The following is a 14,196-nucleotide window of genomic DNA, read 5'->3' on the forward strand; positions in this document are numbered from 1 at the left end:
TCTTTTTATTACTACAAGCGAAACCGTGCACTTGCTGAAATCGCTCAACAAGTTTTTGGCGCCGTTGCCGGGGAACGCCAAATTGTTTTACAAAAATTTAGATTTTTCGTGTTTTATTTCGAATCTAGGTTTATGCATACTTATATTATTTTTTATATTTTATTTATTTAAATTTACTTACAATTTTATTTTTCAATTTTTTTTGAAGGTACTTTCAGTTCATGCAAAAATTTCAAGTTCATGTGCAGTACTCGAAGTTCAGGCATTCAACCAGAATTACTCGATCCAGAAATTGAAAGAACAGTAAAAAGAAACAAAAAGAAATACAAAGAGAAATAAAAATCACAGCCAGAAACCATGGCAATTCCACCCACACTTATGGATTATGCTAGGCCATGAGTGGCCGGTGTAACGAACAGTATAGTTAGACCCCAGATAAATGCACACCAATTTGAAATTAAGCCAGCTTTGCTTAATATGTTGCAAAATAATGTGACATTTTATGGACTGCCTAACGAAAACCCAAATACCCATTTGACAAATTTCCTAAAAATTTGCGACACTTTCAAGATGAATGACGTACCTACCGAAGCAGTCAAACTTCGCCTATTTCGTTTCACTTTGAAGGATATGGCCAAAGTTTGGTTAACTTCTATGCCAGCCGCGACATTCGGAACTTAGGACCAATTAGCCCAAGCATTTTTTATCCAAATTTTTCCCTTTAGCAAAAACCGCAAAAGTTATAAAAGAATTAACATCCTTTACACAACATGATAATAAAACCCTTTATGAAGCATGTGAACATTTCAAGGAACTTCAACGTTTATGCCCACATCACCACTTGCCCGATGAACTTTTGATGCAGACATTCTATAACGGAATGAATCCCACAACAAGAGGTTTATTAGATGCTATGTCGGGAGGGTTATTTATGAAGGAGACATCCACCCAAGAGAAAGAACGTTTAGAGGAAATGACAATCAACAGTAGTATGTGGCTTGCCGAACGTGGACAAACACCAGTGGCGAAACCAAAAGAGTTGTTTCGGTTCATTGGAATGATAAAGAACCTTTCCCTGTCCTTGACTATGAATTCCTAGAAAGTGAGGGACTTGTCAAATGTATTTTTAGAGTCGGCCCACAATTTCTTTCTCCTGAAGAAAGACAAATCTTCATACAAGCGAAGATAAATCGGGCTAATGCAAGGCGTATTCCAATTCACCAGGATACCATTTGATTTTATTTTGTTTTGTTTGATTGTAAATAAATGTATATATGTTTAATTCATGGTTATATGTTTTTTTATGTTCATGTATATATATGTTTTTGATTATTAATAAGAGTATTAATTTTAACATTTATGTTTAATGTATATTCATGTTTCTATTAATTAATAAAACGCATTAATTGTTTCACTTATATCTTATTTATTAAGGTAAAACCTTTGGTTTTCCCTTCATTTAATGTTTTAATTGTGTTTTAAAGTTACATGTATTAATCTTTTCATTAATAGGATTTAATTGCAAGAAGAGTGGTTTAAATTAGCGTCGAAATATGCGTTTTTCTGCTACCAGGTCAAGAATCTCGGTAGGGATTTTAAAATCTCTACGTGACCAGCGAACGATGGAGTTTCGGGAGAAATAAATCTCCTTACAGACCTCCTATCGCGACTAAGATTTTTCTTTCTTCTTTAATGTAAGCGCATTATGTACAAATTTAAAAATTAAAGCATCATTTTAATATTGTAAATGAATTATTAATTCAAAAGGTAAAGTTGGTAAGTAAATCCAACATAAAATTTATATCATTTTTTATACAACCTCATCTAAATGTCTTTTAAATTTCGAACGTGAATAATACAAATCAACTACCTTCTATTTAAATTTTAATTGATATATAGAGTCACCAGATTTGTACTCTTTAACTTCTAATCAAGGAACATATCAATCAATTATTATATTTATAATTTAAAAGGGAAGAACTTGAAAAGTAAAATCAACCAAATTTATCAAAATTTTCCAATTAAACCCCTCCAATCCATCAATATCCTCTTTACTTTTGGGCAATACCTTCATTTCCTTGATTCTCCCTTTATCTCATGTTGATCACATCCCTATTTTTTTTCGCTTGAACGACTTCATTACTCTATCATTTTGCTATCACGGAGATCAAAATACCATTTAAAATCAAATCATAAAAATTCCATATGATTAGGAAGATAGTGGACACCCATACATCGACGGTTTGAAAAATAAGCTATCAAATTTTTATGGTCATAGTATTGTAAAATTGTCTCCCTCTTTTCCCCCTCTTGGTGGATGCCAACCATGACCTTTATCACTCTTATATTTGTTGCTTCGTTGAGACCTACGTTCCCAAATTCCATCATCATCATTCGTCGAATCATACATATATCTTCCTCTATTGGTCATACATATATCTTCCTCTATTGGTCCTTGCCTTCCCACCTCATCTAGTCATGTCTTTTTTCTTGTAGTGTCATAAATGCCTCCCCAAAACGCGTTGGCGCTTTCGATTTCATAGAACCATGAATATTACAATGGCTGTCAATTATTCGTATAATTTATGCCTTAGTCGTTGCCATGCAATGGTACATTTGCACTTTAACTTTCATGACTGCTACATTCTCATTTACATGTACTTGAGTCATCGGCTAATCTGAGGCACACACGAAGATGTAAGTTTGGGGAGGTCTTCTTATTCTTCCAAGTAGGAAGCTTTTACTTATATAGAAACATAAATGTTTCCAAATTGCCTTATTCTTAAGTTGTTCGCTTTTACTAGTGCTGATCCATCACTAGATTCAAACTCAGCTCATGTGCATTTAACTCATCCTACATTAGTTATATATTTTATTATTATTTATTTGTTATCATAAAACTAAAGATGATATATGTCAACTGGATTATCATTTTCTTATTGTGAATCATTGTGTAAGATATCCATCCGAATTTTGTTGTTGAAGAGAATATGCAAAGACCATGTTCGTGATCCTTGTATTACATTGTGTTAATGTTTATTTGATTAACAAACTAATATTTAGCCAAATTAATTTACTTTGAGAGTGAAGGATCTTTCTGTATGTTCTTTCATATTTTGCCTCTTAACAATGCAGATTGTTGATTGGGTTTTGGAAACCGTAGGATGCGATAAACCCCTTATGTGGTATCATACGTATTCTGCTGCAGTAACATGTTTTCATTTTAAATCCCATGTTTATTTCTATTCAATTAATGTCATTGCTAACAACCATGTATCATGCTTTGCTTATATGGGAGATTGGGGAAATTGCTTTAGTGTGCTTGCGTAATTTTTTTTTTACTTACCATTGAATGTTGGTTTTTAATCATATGCTAGAATCCTGATGTCGTGTACTATAATTTTTTTTATGTCTTAACATGTTTACATAGGGTGACGTAAAGGGAAATCAACTTACAAATTCTTACATGATTTTTTTCTCTGACATTGAGTGGTAATTTGTACTCTATTAGCAACATTGATATTGTATTTATATATTTTATTTATTCTTTAGTTGCAGAAGTGGGACAACGTTAGATTTTTGGGTTATTGCTTTTTTCGACAAAGAATACTTTATTGCAATCAGAGAGTGTGGGTATTACTTGTGCGCTGATGTACCTCTAGACATATATACATATAAAGTTATTTTCCTTTCTTCCATTCACGTTTGATTACTCTTATTTTGGAAATTCACTTAAATTATGTATGCATTTGTTCTTTTAGTATTTATATACAACCGAATACTGTAATTTTACATTTTGTTAAGTTATTCAAATCTTTGTTCTTAATGAGAAGTATGTCGTCCTTTTCCTTTTTCTACTAATCTTATATTTGCTTGATGTATACACCTTTATTGTATTCCATACCACGCTTAGCTATCCATTACCATTTCATTTATTAAACGTGTTATATACGATATAAAATACAAAGGACGATATACCTCAAAAAAATTTAATTGCGCATATATATATAAGAAAAACATACGTGGCAACTATACCTTCTTTCGTGTCACTATAAAGAGCGATCTAACAATAAGTTAAAGATCTCGTTACGTTATAGGAAATGCCCATAGGTTAAAAAATACCATTTCGTTAGACGAATGTCGACTTGATGTGGGACTGGGACTGATGACGTTCTTCTCCTTATCTTGCCCGGTAGGTTGTTATAGAAAGAGCCAAGCCAAGACTGATTCCACGTAGGAAATGAAGGTCCTTACGTAAGGAGGTCTAATCGACAGGGTAAAACATGGGTTCTTTGCAGGATTCGAGAGTCAAGACATCTTCATTAAGAAAGAGATGCAAGTAACAAGCAACAAAGTTTTCAGAAAGTATTATTTTCAAGCAATGAATGTCCCTTACCTTATAGAACATCTTACATATATATGGAGTAAAAAAAATTTATAAATGCATTAATACCATTTATAGAGTCCAAATAATTGGTATTTTAGATTTAAAAAAGGCTCAATTGATTTTTTTTATTTTTGCATATAGATTGAGAGTTAATTTTTAAAAAAATTGTGAAACATATTTTTGATTTTAGGTAAACAAAGTATTTGGTGAATGTAATAATATGTACATATAATTATTAGTGAAACACTTTTTTGTTTATCATTTATTAGAGTATTTTTTAAATTTTTACATACAATCTTTTTTTACTAAAAATGGCTATCATCTCTTATTTCGCCTAGTGCCCATAAATTGTCAAGACTAGACCTAAGAGTGGGGCCGACGTCCGGCGAACCCGATCGGATGTTTAAGTTAGTAAATGTTGAAGGGAAGTTGAAAACAATAGGAATATTGATAATTATAATGTTCATATGTCTTTTGTGATTACTCATCTTATCTATTTATAGTGGTTGTCAAGGGCAACCGTCTAAATCTTGATAATGTACTCTAATGACTCATTAGACACGAGTCAAATTTCGATTGGCTCTATAACCTTTAGACTGTAATGCTATCAAGTGTTGCACACCGTGACATATAGCATGCATGTTGCCAGGTGTCATTGTTTAATTGGGCGCAAGGCCTTTGACTGTTATGGTGTCAGGCGGCGCGCTCTAGCATATACCTTATGTCTTTTGCGCAACCGTTTATTCTGATCAACAGCTCCCCTTCCTTAGTCATACGGCTACTAGGGCGGACATCAGACACCAATCCACGTAGTTGGAGGGTACCATTTGTACCATATGGGAATTCCTTTTTTAAGATCAAACGATTCATGTGAATCATTTTAATCTGAAAGGTAACATTAATCCACTCTAATCCACTCGTACATAATACTTTCATGAAATAACTTTTAGCATATCAAATATTATGAAACTAATATTTTTTTTTTCTATACATATGAGAATTATATTAAACCAGGAAGGTACTATATGAAGAATTATACAAATTATAATGATGCAAGGACAAAATTGGAAAGCCAAACCCTGTAGTCAAAATCCCTAATTTCTCCCCCCTTATCCTCTTTCTCCTTACAACGGCCACCTCCTCAAAATTCCTTCTAGAAGAAGAACCACATCATCTCCTCATACACCTGCCTCACACCTAATCAGCTCACAATCCAGCTTTCTCACCAAGCAATCATCGCCGTCATTCTTTCGACACCTCTCCTTTGCTATAACCGTTTTTGTCTTATTAGCTGTAGGTATCTAGCTTGTGGCTATTTAATCTTGTAATTGTTTTCCTTTGCTTTTAATAAGAATTCAGATGAAATAAGACCTGGTTCTTTAACTCATTTTCGTTATTATTATTATGTCTTGTTCAATTTGGTACAATATTTTTATTTATGTTTGGTACCATTCTCTTTATTATTATGTTTGAATGTTATCGTACTATTATTTTCAATTCTAATTCGTATGGTTTATTTCGTACTATTTTTCGTGTTTTATCACTTTTTGCACCAATGAGGACATGGTCCAAATTAAGTGTGGGGGGAGATATTTCATATTCATTTTAATTTTAAGTACGAATGAATGCAACGAATGAGAATGAATGCTCTTTATTTTTATAAATGCATTTTGTTATTCAAGTTTAAGTAAAATATACTATGCAACATTTTTCAAAAACAATTGCAACATTTTTTATATGTGCAACATTTTTCAAAAATAATAGCAATTTTTCATAAACATACAATTTTTTGTTAACTATATATTTCATATGAAACAGTTTAACTTTCAAAATAATGTTAAACATATTTTAAGGTTATTATTATTGTTAGAAATAATATTTCTATACGGGCTATATTTTTACAAATATTTTTACAAATCTCCGATACGATTTTATCAAAAACGTCTCGAGTAAATGTATATAAGTAAAATTTCTTTAGTTTCAAATCTCTATTTTATATCATGAATTCATGATAAATATAAATCTTATTTTCAATTTTCAATTAGGTTTATAGGCATAAATCAAACTAACAACTTTAGCTTTTTAGCTCGATATTATTTTTCGTCTTACATTAAAACCCAATTGAAGTTTTTAAGGAAACTTTAGCCATAATACATGTTGAATTTCAAATCAATATAGGATGAATGTGCTATTTTTCTTTTCCCAATTTATAATTTTTATTTTATAACTCGTATTATTAACTTTTGGCGACGATTGATACCACCATTATCACAATCGAGGTATGAAAGGGAAGAACATTAAGTACCGTTTACTTTTGGCCACGATTGCGACCACCCTTATCACGGTCGAGGTATGAAAGGAACGTTCAAAATTAAAGCAAAATTAAACGTGTTTAAAGTTTTAAGTAACGATTGCGTCCACCCATGGCATGGTCGGTACCTCTTAAACGAACACAAAAGCAAATTAATTCAAATAAAGTCACGATCGAGACCACCCTTATCTTGGGCGTAACTAAAGCAAATATATTAAAACTAAAGTCCTTAAATCTATATTTGTAATAGTTTAGGTTTGGGAAAGGAAATTTTGTGTTTAGAAATGCCTTGAGACGAAAGATTCGAAAACATGCGTGCTTACACCGTCCCGAATACTTCAATATAAAAATTGAGATACAAGACGAGTAATATATCTCTTTTATACTAGCTAGTTTGATACTTTGCGTATAAATTTACCATGAAAAGTTTATCTTTCGGTTTAACTAATTTAAAGAGGAATATATGGATATATGTTCTATTTATAAAGAGATTGAGTAAAGGATAAATTCAGTGAAATTTTGCTCGGGACTAGCAAAAGCTTAAGTGTGGGAGTTTGTTAAGACCAAAATATACCTAAAATATCATATATAAATACGTTAAATTTACATTAAAATCGTGTTAATTATATTCATTTGGAATACTTTTACGTCTTTATTTACTTCTTTGATGCAAGGTACTTAATTATTTGGTTAAATCCAAATAGGAGCGAAAACGGAGCTAAAATGGAGGAAAAACCTAAAAAACGTACCAAGAATGCATATCAGTCAGAAGAACGCTCAAGGAGGACAAGAAGCAGTCGAGAGATGGGGAGAAAAGCCCCTGTCACGACTGATATTCTCAAAATCTCAGTCGCGACTTTCTAAATCTCAAACGTCAAAGTCGAAGTTTTCAGCCTTTTCCTGTACCCCCTGTCGCGACTGAGATTCTCGGAATCTCATATGAGACAGCGAAGTATTCTGCACATAATTCACATGTTTTAATCCGAGAAACGCGTCTGTTCGTTCCGATAAAAGCGACCCTTCACCAGCGGACACGACCCATCATTTACAACCCTTCAACAACTATAAATAAGTGATCCATTTCAGAGTTGGAGAGGTTGGAAAAAGTTAGAGAAATTAGAGAAGAAAGTTATTATGTCGAGTTTCTGATTCAGAAAAGAATCAGAAAGTTAGATTTCATTTCTGTGTAAACAATCGTGCTGTACACGAATTGTTATTAGATTAGTTATAAACAGTATTAGTTTAGTTTTCATTTTGGTAGTAGACGAGATCAGTCTCTATTCCAAAGATCCAGTGAGAAGAATTGACGGCTGAAGCGCATGAGGTTTGACGCACCTACGGAGTTTGAGGGAAAGATTGACAACCCGGATCTCAAAGTTTTCGTTACAATGCTATCCAAGTTTCTACTTCTCCTTTAACTTGTGAAGATTCACATTTCATTAATGATATACTTATTTATTCAATATATTCTTACTGTTGATTATTTTGATATCGTTCTGACAAAATGATTTTCAAAATGATAAATTGGTGTTTTTATTAAAACGTTCTATTCCATCTTATTCATATAAGAACTTTGTTGAACACTTGACAGATTTAGTTTTTATGGATGACATGATCGCTGATCGCGGCTTATCAGACATAAAATACTAGTTTGATTAAGGTAGGAATCACCTCAACATCAGGGGGATTTCTACGGTTCAAAGCCATTTAATTGAATAAATCGCTATATTGTTACATGTCCATAATCTTACAAAGTTAAAGTTGTTTTCTTTGCTTTATGAAAATAAGTTTTATACCTTCTATTTATTCCAATTACGGAAGTATCTGTCTTGTAATCAAAATCTCAAGACGGAATTGTTCTCTAAATTCAATATAATATTCTTATCTAATCCTAATTTACCCGAGCCAATACAATCAATTAAACGATATTCTTTTGTTAAACCTAAAGACGCGAATAAAATTGAATTAAATAAGTTTTTAGTTAAAAAGCGTTCCCTGTGGGTTCGATATCTTTTATTACTACAAGCGTATACCCTGCACTTGCAGAAATCGCTCAACAAGTTTTTGGCGCCGTTGCCGGGGAGCGCCAAATTTTTAACAAAAATTTATATTTTTCGTGTTTTATTCCGAACCTTGGTTAACAATGTATTTATTTATTTTATAGTTTTTTTATTTATTGAGGATGGTCACTAGGACTAAATCCTCGTTGTTATTTAACGTTTGCAATTAGATGTTTGCAGATAAAAAAATTCAAGTTTTTTTCAAAGATAAACTGGAGATTTGATCATCAATATAAATTCCCAGAAGGAGTCTACAGAAAAGAAATCCAGTACAGATACATTAGAAAGAAAAGAAAATTTTATGAAACAGGATGTCAGACGTGACAGATATAATTTTTCCAGAAAAATTTACCTCTTCCCAAACACATTTACCTCTTTTCTATACACTAACCCTTCACCAAAATATCACATCTCTTTGTACAAAAATTATTCAAATCCTACATTACATCCAAATAATTTCTTCTTTTATCATATCATTTCCTTAAACACCTACATTTATCTCTCTAAGAAACAGCCGATCAACTCTTCTCAGATAGATATATCAGCAAGTAGGAATGAGGAATACAGTCAATGAAATTATCTTATCCCCCAGGAAGGAATTGTCGATTTTTACACTAGTTTTGAAAGTTTCAGTTAATGTGCGTAGTTTTTGTTCGAGGCCAGAAGCAGAAGTTCGGACATTCAACCGAGATCATTAGATCCTTAGATTGAGAAAACGCAAAAAAAAAGAGCGCTTAAAAAAATGCTAAAAAAAAAAAAAAAAAATAATAATAATTTCAAGTTGGGGGTACATTTTTACTTTCTTTTATTCCTGCTTGAAATCATTCCCAGGTAAGTATACAGAACCATTATTTAGAACCGGTCTAGGTAATTGACTCTGTCCATAATTTTGATTCTCCTTGAGAATTCTTAAGGATTGTCACATTTTTAGTTTTTAATATTTCATATTTTAATTTTTACATTTTATTTTAGTTTAATTTTTATATTCATCTTTAGTTTAGCAATAATGATTAGATTAGAAAAAAAATTTCATTGAAAGATATTGAAAATATGCTATGTACCTTAAATATTTGTACTTAATGAGGAAAGTGTCTTTATATTTAAAGAAATCTCAATTGAATTAAAATCACACATAATTTAAGTTTCTGATTGTATAGAGATTTTTAAACAAATCTCTACAGTGATTTTTATTTGAAGTTTCATAAATTTCTGAACTTACTGAGAATTTTTAATTCTCAATTGAGATTTTAAAATTCTCTATAGAACTAGGGAGGACCAATGCAAAGCATTCCTTGCCAATGGGCAAGATGTGTCGCGATCGATATTCCAATTTCTCGACCATGACACGCATAATTTTCAATAAGATATCTTTTGTTCTATGAAAATTAATTTATTTCGTTTTCATATTTTTAATTTTTAGTTTTTCTTATCTTATGTTCATAACTTTTATTTTTATTTTTATCTTTATTTTTAATTATTTTTATAGTTTTTGTGTACAAATAAGTTTTGTCAATATTAAAATTTTAATTAAGTCATGTTTTGAAAATGATTTCATTAAGTGTTAAGTGTTATTGAGAAATTAAATATGCAGAAATCTCAGTTGAGATTTTCCATGTTTCAGGATCTGGAAATCTCAGTTGAGATTCTGAAATCTCAGTTGAGATTTTCTGTCTTTTGAAATTGAAATAACTGTAAGTAATTACAGTCTTCTTCCTTTAAAAATTTCTGTCAGTTGAATCAAAAAGGTATCACTTTGACATCTTTTATTTTTAACAGATACAACCTTTCACTTATGTATCTTTTATATTCCTGTAGGTTCAGAATTCTTTCATTTCATTTCATCTCTTTCAGATTTCTGAATTTTTTTCTTCAATTTTAAAATCCTACAGACACAATCTTATTTCACAAACATGACCAAATCTTTAAAAAATGCTAGGAAGAACACTTTTGCTCGAAGCAAGAGAGTTGATATCTCTTCACGCTATGAAGCATGGTTTCCAATCTACAATCATGATGAGGGGAAACGTTATTTAAGGTTTAGATATGCACAATTTTGTGGCATGATGTATCTGGATGAGTTCCTGAACGAAGAACTCGGGATAAGCGATGATATGAATCGCTATCTGACAAATTTGGGATGGACCAAGTTTACATCAGTAAAGTTTCCTATTATTGGAAACTGGGTATTAGAGTTTCTGTCTACTATTCGTTTCGTCAATAAGAGGCGTGTTCGTCTTAGTTTTCATTGTGAGGGTAAGATATTCACTTTTGGATATCCTGAACTTCATAATTGGTTTTGTTTTCCGCCACGGGATACCACTCCGCATCATCCTGGCAGAGATATGACTTCTACAGATATATGGAGAATGTTGACAAGATTTTGGAGATTTAATCCACGTCTTGCCTACAACAAATCAATAAATTCTAACTCCATGTTGTTTTTGCATAAATTTCTCTGTCATAGTCTATTTGGTCGAGTCAGAAGTAGTGTCGTCTAGAATACTGATTTATATGTGCTAGGTGATATTTTCCAAGGCAACATAGTTAATTCCTCAAAGATTTTGATGGAGGGATTAGTTGCCGCATCCCGTTCGACGAATCAGACAATAGGGTTTGGGAATATTATATGTGGAATAATCCTAGGAACCAAAGGATCAGTTTCTATTCCTTGGACTAATAAAGAGACTTTTCCCATACTTGATTACGTGTTCTCGGAAAGTGAGGGAATCGTAAAACGAGTTTTTCATGTCGGTCCACAGTTTCTTTCTCTCATATAAAGAGAAGTTTTTGTTCAAGAACAATTAGAAAGGGCCATCATAAAACATATTCTAATTCATAGGGATACTGTTTAAATTTATAATGTTTGATTGTAATTCTGTACATATGTTTGATGTTCATGTATATAGATTTATTTTTGTTTTTGTGTACATATGTTTGATAAGTAATTAATAGGTGATTATGATTAATAAAAATGCATTAATTCTTTCCTTAATTTCTTTTATTTAAGGAACAACCTTTGGTTTTCCTTCAATTTAATGTTTCAGTTTTGTTTATCTCAGTTTCAGGGATTAATATTCACATTAATGTCACTTACTTCTAAGAGGAATTGGTTTAGAAGTGTTAAAATCACCAAAAACAGTCCCAATTTTACCCAGATTTTTCAAATTCTCGGTTGAGATTACAAATTCTTAGTTGAGACAGAAGAGGAAAAAATTTTCAGCAAAATTTCGTCCCTCTCCCTACTTGCTGTCGCGACTGAGATTTTGAAAATCTCAGTCGCGACTTGCGGCTGTTGTGACGGGATTTGGATCGTTTTTTGCATTTAATCCTATTCCTACTCTAATTCACTACTTATTACTCTATCCTAATCAATACCTATTACTTACACCTATTTATACCACCTCTATTTACACCAATCACTCATCTTTTACTCTTCCCAACACAAAGATTCACTCACCTTTCCCATAAATCTTTATCCTATTCATCTTCTTCTTCCCTAAATCACCACCATTATCTTTTACTTTTCCTTTCATCCTTTCATATTTTCTTCATCTCATTCACCAAATTTCACAAACAAAATGCCTAGACAAAAGACCGTTACTAACAAAACTAAGGCCACCGAAGTCAATCGATTACGGGTTCAATATGGAGCACCGTTCGATATTGCGACGGAAGCCGAACGACGCAAATTTCGCCACTTTTCACATACCCAAATAGAGTTCGTCGACATGCCTTTTCTCGATACCGACACGGTAAACATATTTTCTTTTACCGGACATGTTGATGACTATTTATCCGTTCTTGGTTGGAAACGATTTTCTAGTATGCGTTTTCCTAGTCTTAAATCGCATATTATTGAGTTTTTGGTTACTTTAACCTATGACAAGAAGAAAGGAGTTATCTCTTTTCAGAATAATGGAGTTCGTTTTGACGTTGGGTATGCGGCCATGAACCGTTGGTTTGGACTTCCTACTCGGAATTTTTATTCCAAACCAAAGCCTTTTAATTCACACACGGTTCGGCAATCTTTAACCGGTTTAGATGTTTTTAATCCAAAGAATACATCTAGTAAGCTACTTAAGGATGATTGTATCTTTTTCTTTCACAAATTTTTATCATTTTTCCTTATTTGGCCGGGTTGAAAGTTCAAAAGTGCAAGTTCGTGATTTGTTTGTGTTGGATAGTATTTTTAAGGGTTTGACCATTGATAGTATTGAGATGATATTTACTAATTTAGTTCGAGCTTCCAAGTCACGTAATAAGCAAGTGCCAATGGGTAATTTAATTCCCGGCATTGTTTTGGGTGCTCGGGGTGCATTAGTGGATTATCAAAATATGCCTCATGTTGGTTTACCTTCCTTGGATCTCACGGCACTACAGAGGGCCAATTTATTGAAGAAAATAGGACCGCCCGCCTTTATTTCTTATGAAGCTCGTACAAGACGTGTTTTTGCTACCATGGGTAGTGAAGCCTCGAGTTCTCAAGGTTTAGGTGCCCAAGATGATGATGAGGAAGATGAAGAGGACTTTGATGAAGAAGAAGAGGAGGAGGAGAATGTTGATGTTAATGCCAACGAGCAAGCTAATGTGGAACCAAATGAAGAAGAACAAGTTGGATGGCAACGTGTTTTGCAACAAATGAACGAGCATAACCGTCACATGAATTTGCGGTTAGATGAAGTCGTTGCCAACAATACCGAAATGAGTTCGAGGATAAACACGGTGGATGCCAATATCACTACATTGAGACGTGAGCACAAATCTACTCGTCGCCGGTTGCTATCTTTCTTCCGACGCCAAGGAGTTGAGACTACGCCTTCACCATTGAGTTCACCTTGATAGGTTTTATCCTTTCCATCTTTAACTCATTTTCGTTATTATTATTATGTCTTGTTCAATTTGGTACAATATTTTTATTTATGTTTGGTACCATTCTCTTTATTATTATGTTTGAATGTTATCGTACTATTATTTTCAATACTAATTCGTATGGTTTATTTCGTACTATTTTTCGTGTTTTATCACTTTTTGCACCAATGAGGACATGGTCCAAATTAAGTGTGGGGGGAGATATTTCATATTCATTTTAATTTTAAGTACGAATGAATGCAACGAATGAGAATGAATGCTCTTTATTTTTATAAATGCATTTTGTTATTCAAGTTTAAGTAAAATATAATATGCAACATTTTTCAAAAAACAATTGCAACATTTTTTATAAGTGCAACATTTTTCAAAAATAATAGCAATTTTTCATAAACATACAATTTTTTGTTAACTATATATTTCATATGAAACAATTTAAATTTCAAAATAATGTTAAACATATTTTAAGGTTATTATTATTGTTAGAAATAATATTTCTATACGGGCTATATTTTTACAAATATTTTTACAAATCTCCGATACGATTTTATCAAAAACGTCTCGAGTAAATG

General features: G+C 32.2%; 1 non-coding gene across 1 annotated transcript; it reads right to left on the minus strand.

Annotated features, from left to right (window-relative positions):
- Positions 1-737: 737 nt before the first annotated feature.
- On the minus strand, positions 738-843 carry LOC136234547 (small nucleolar RNA R71). The gene has a single exon (XR_010691417.1). It is a non-coding gene; the product is annotated as a small nucleolar RNA R71 (small nucleolar RNA).
- Between the last annotated feature and the right edge of the window lie 13,353 nt (positions 844-14,196).

The sequence above is a fragment of the Euphorbia lathyris genome, chromosome 6 (assembly GCF_963576675.1).
Source record: "Euphorbia lathyris chromosome 6, ddEupLath1.1, whole genome shotgun sequence".
NCBI classification, from domain to species: Eukaryota; Viridiplantae; Streptophyta; class Magnoliopsida; order Malpighiales; family Euphorbiaceae; genus Euphorbia; species Euphorbia lathyris.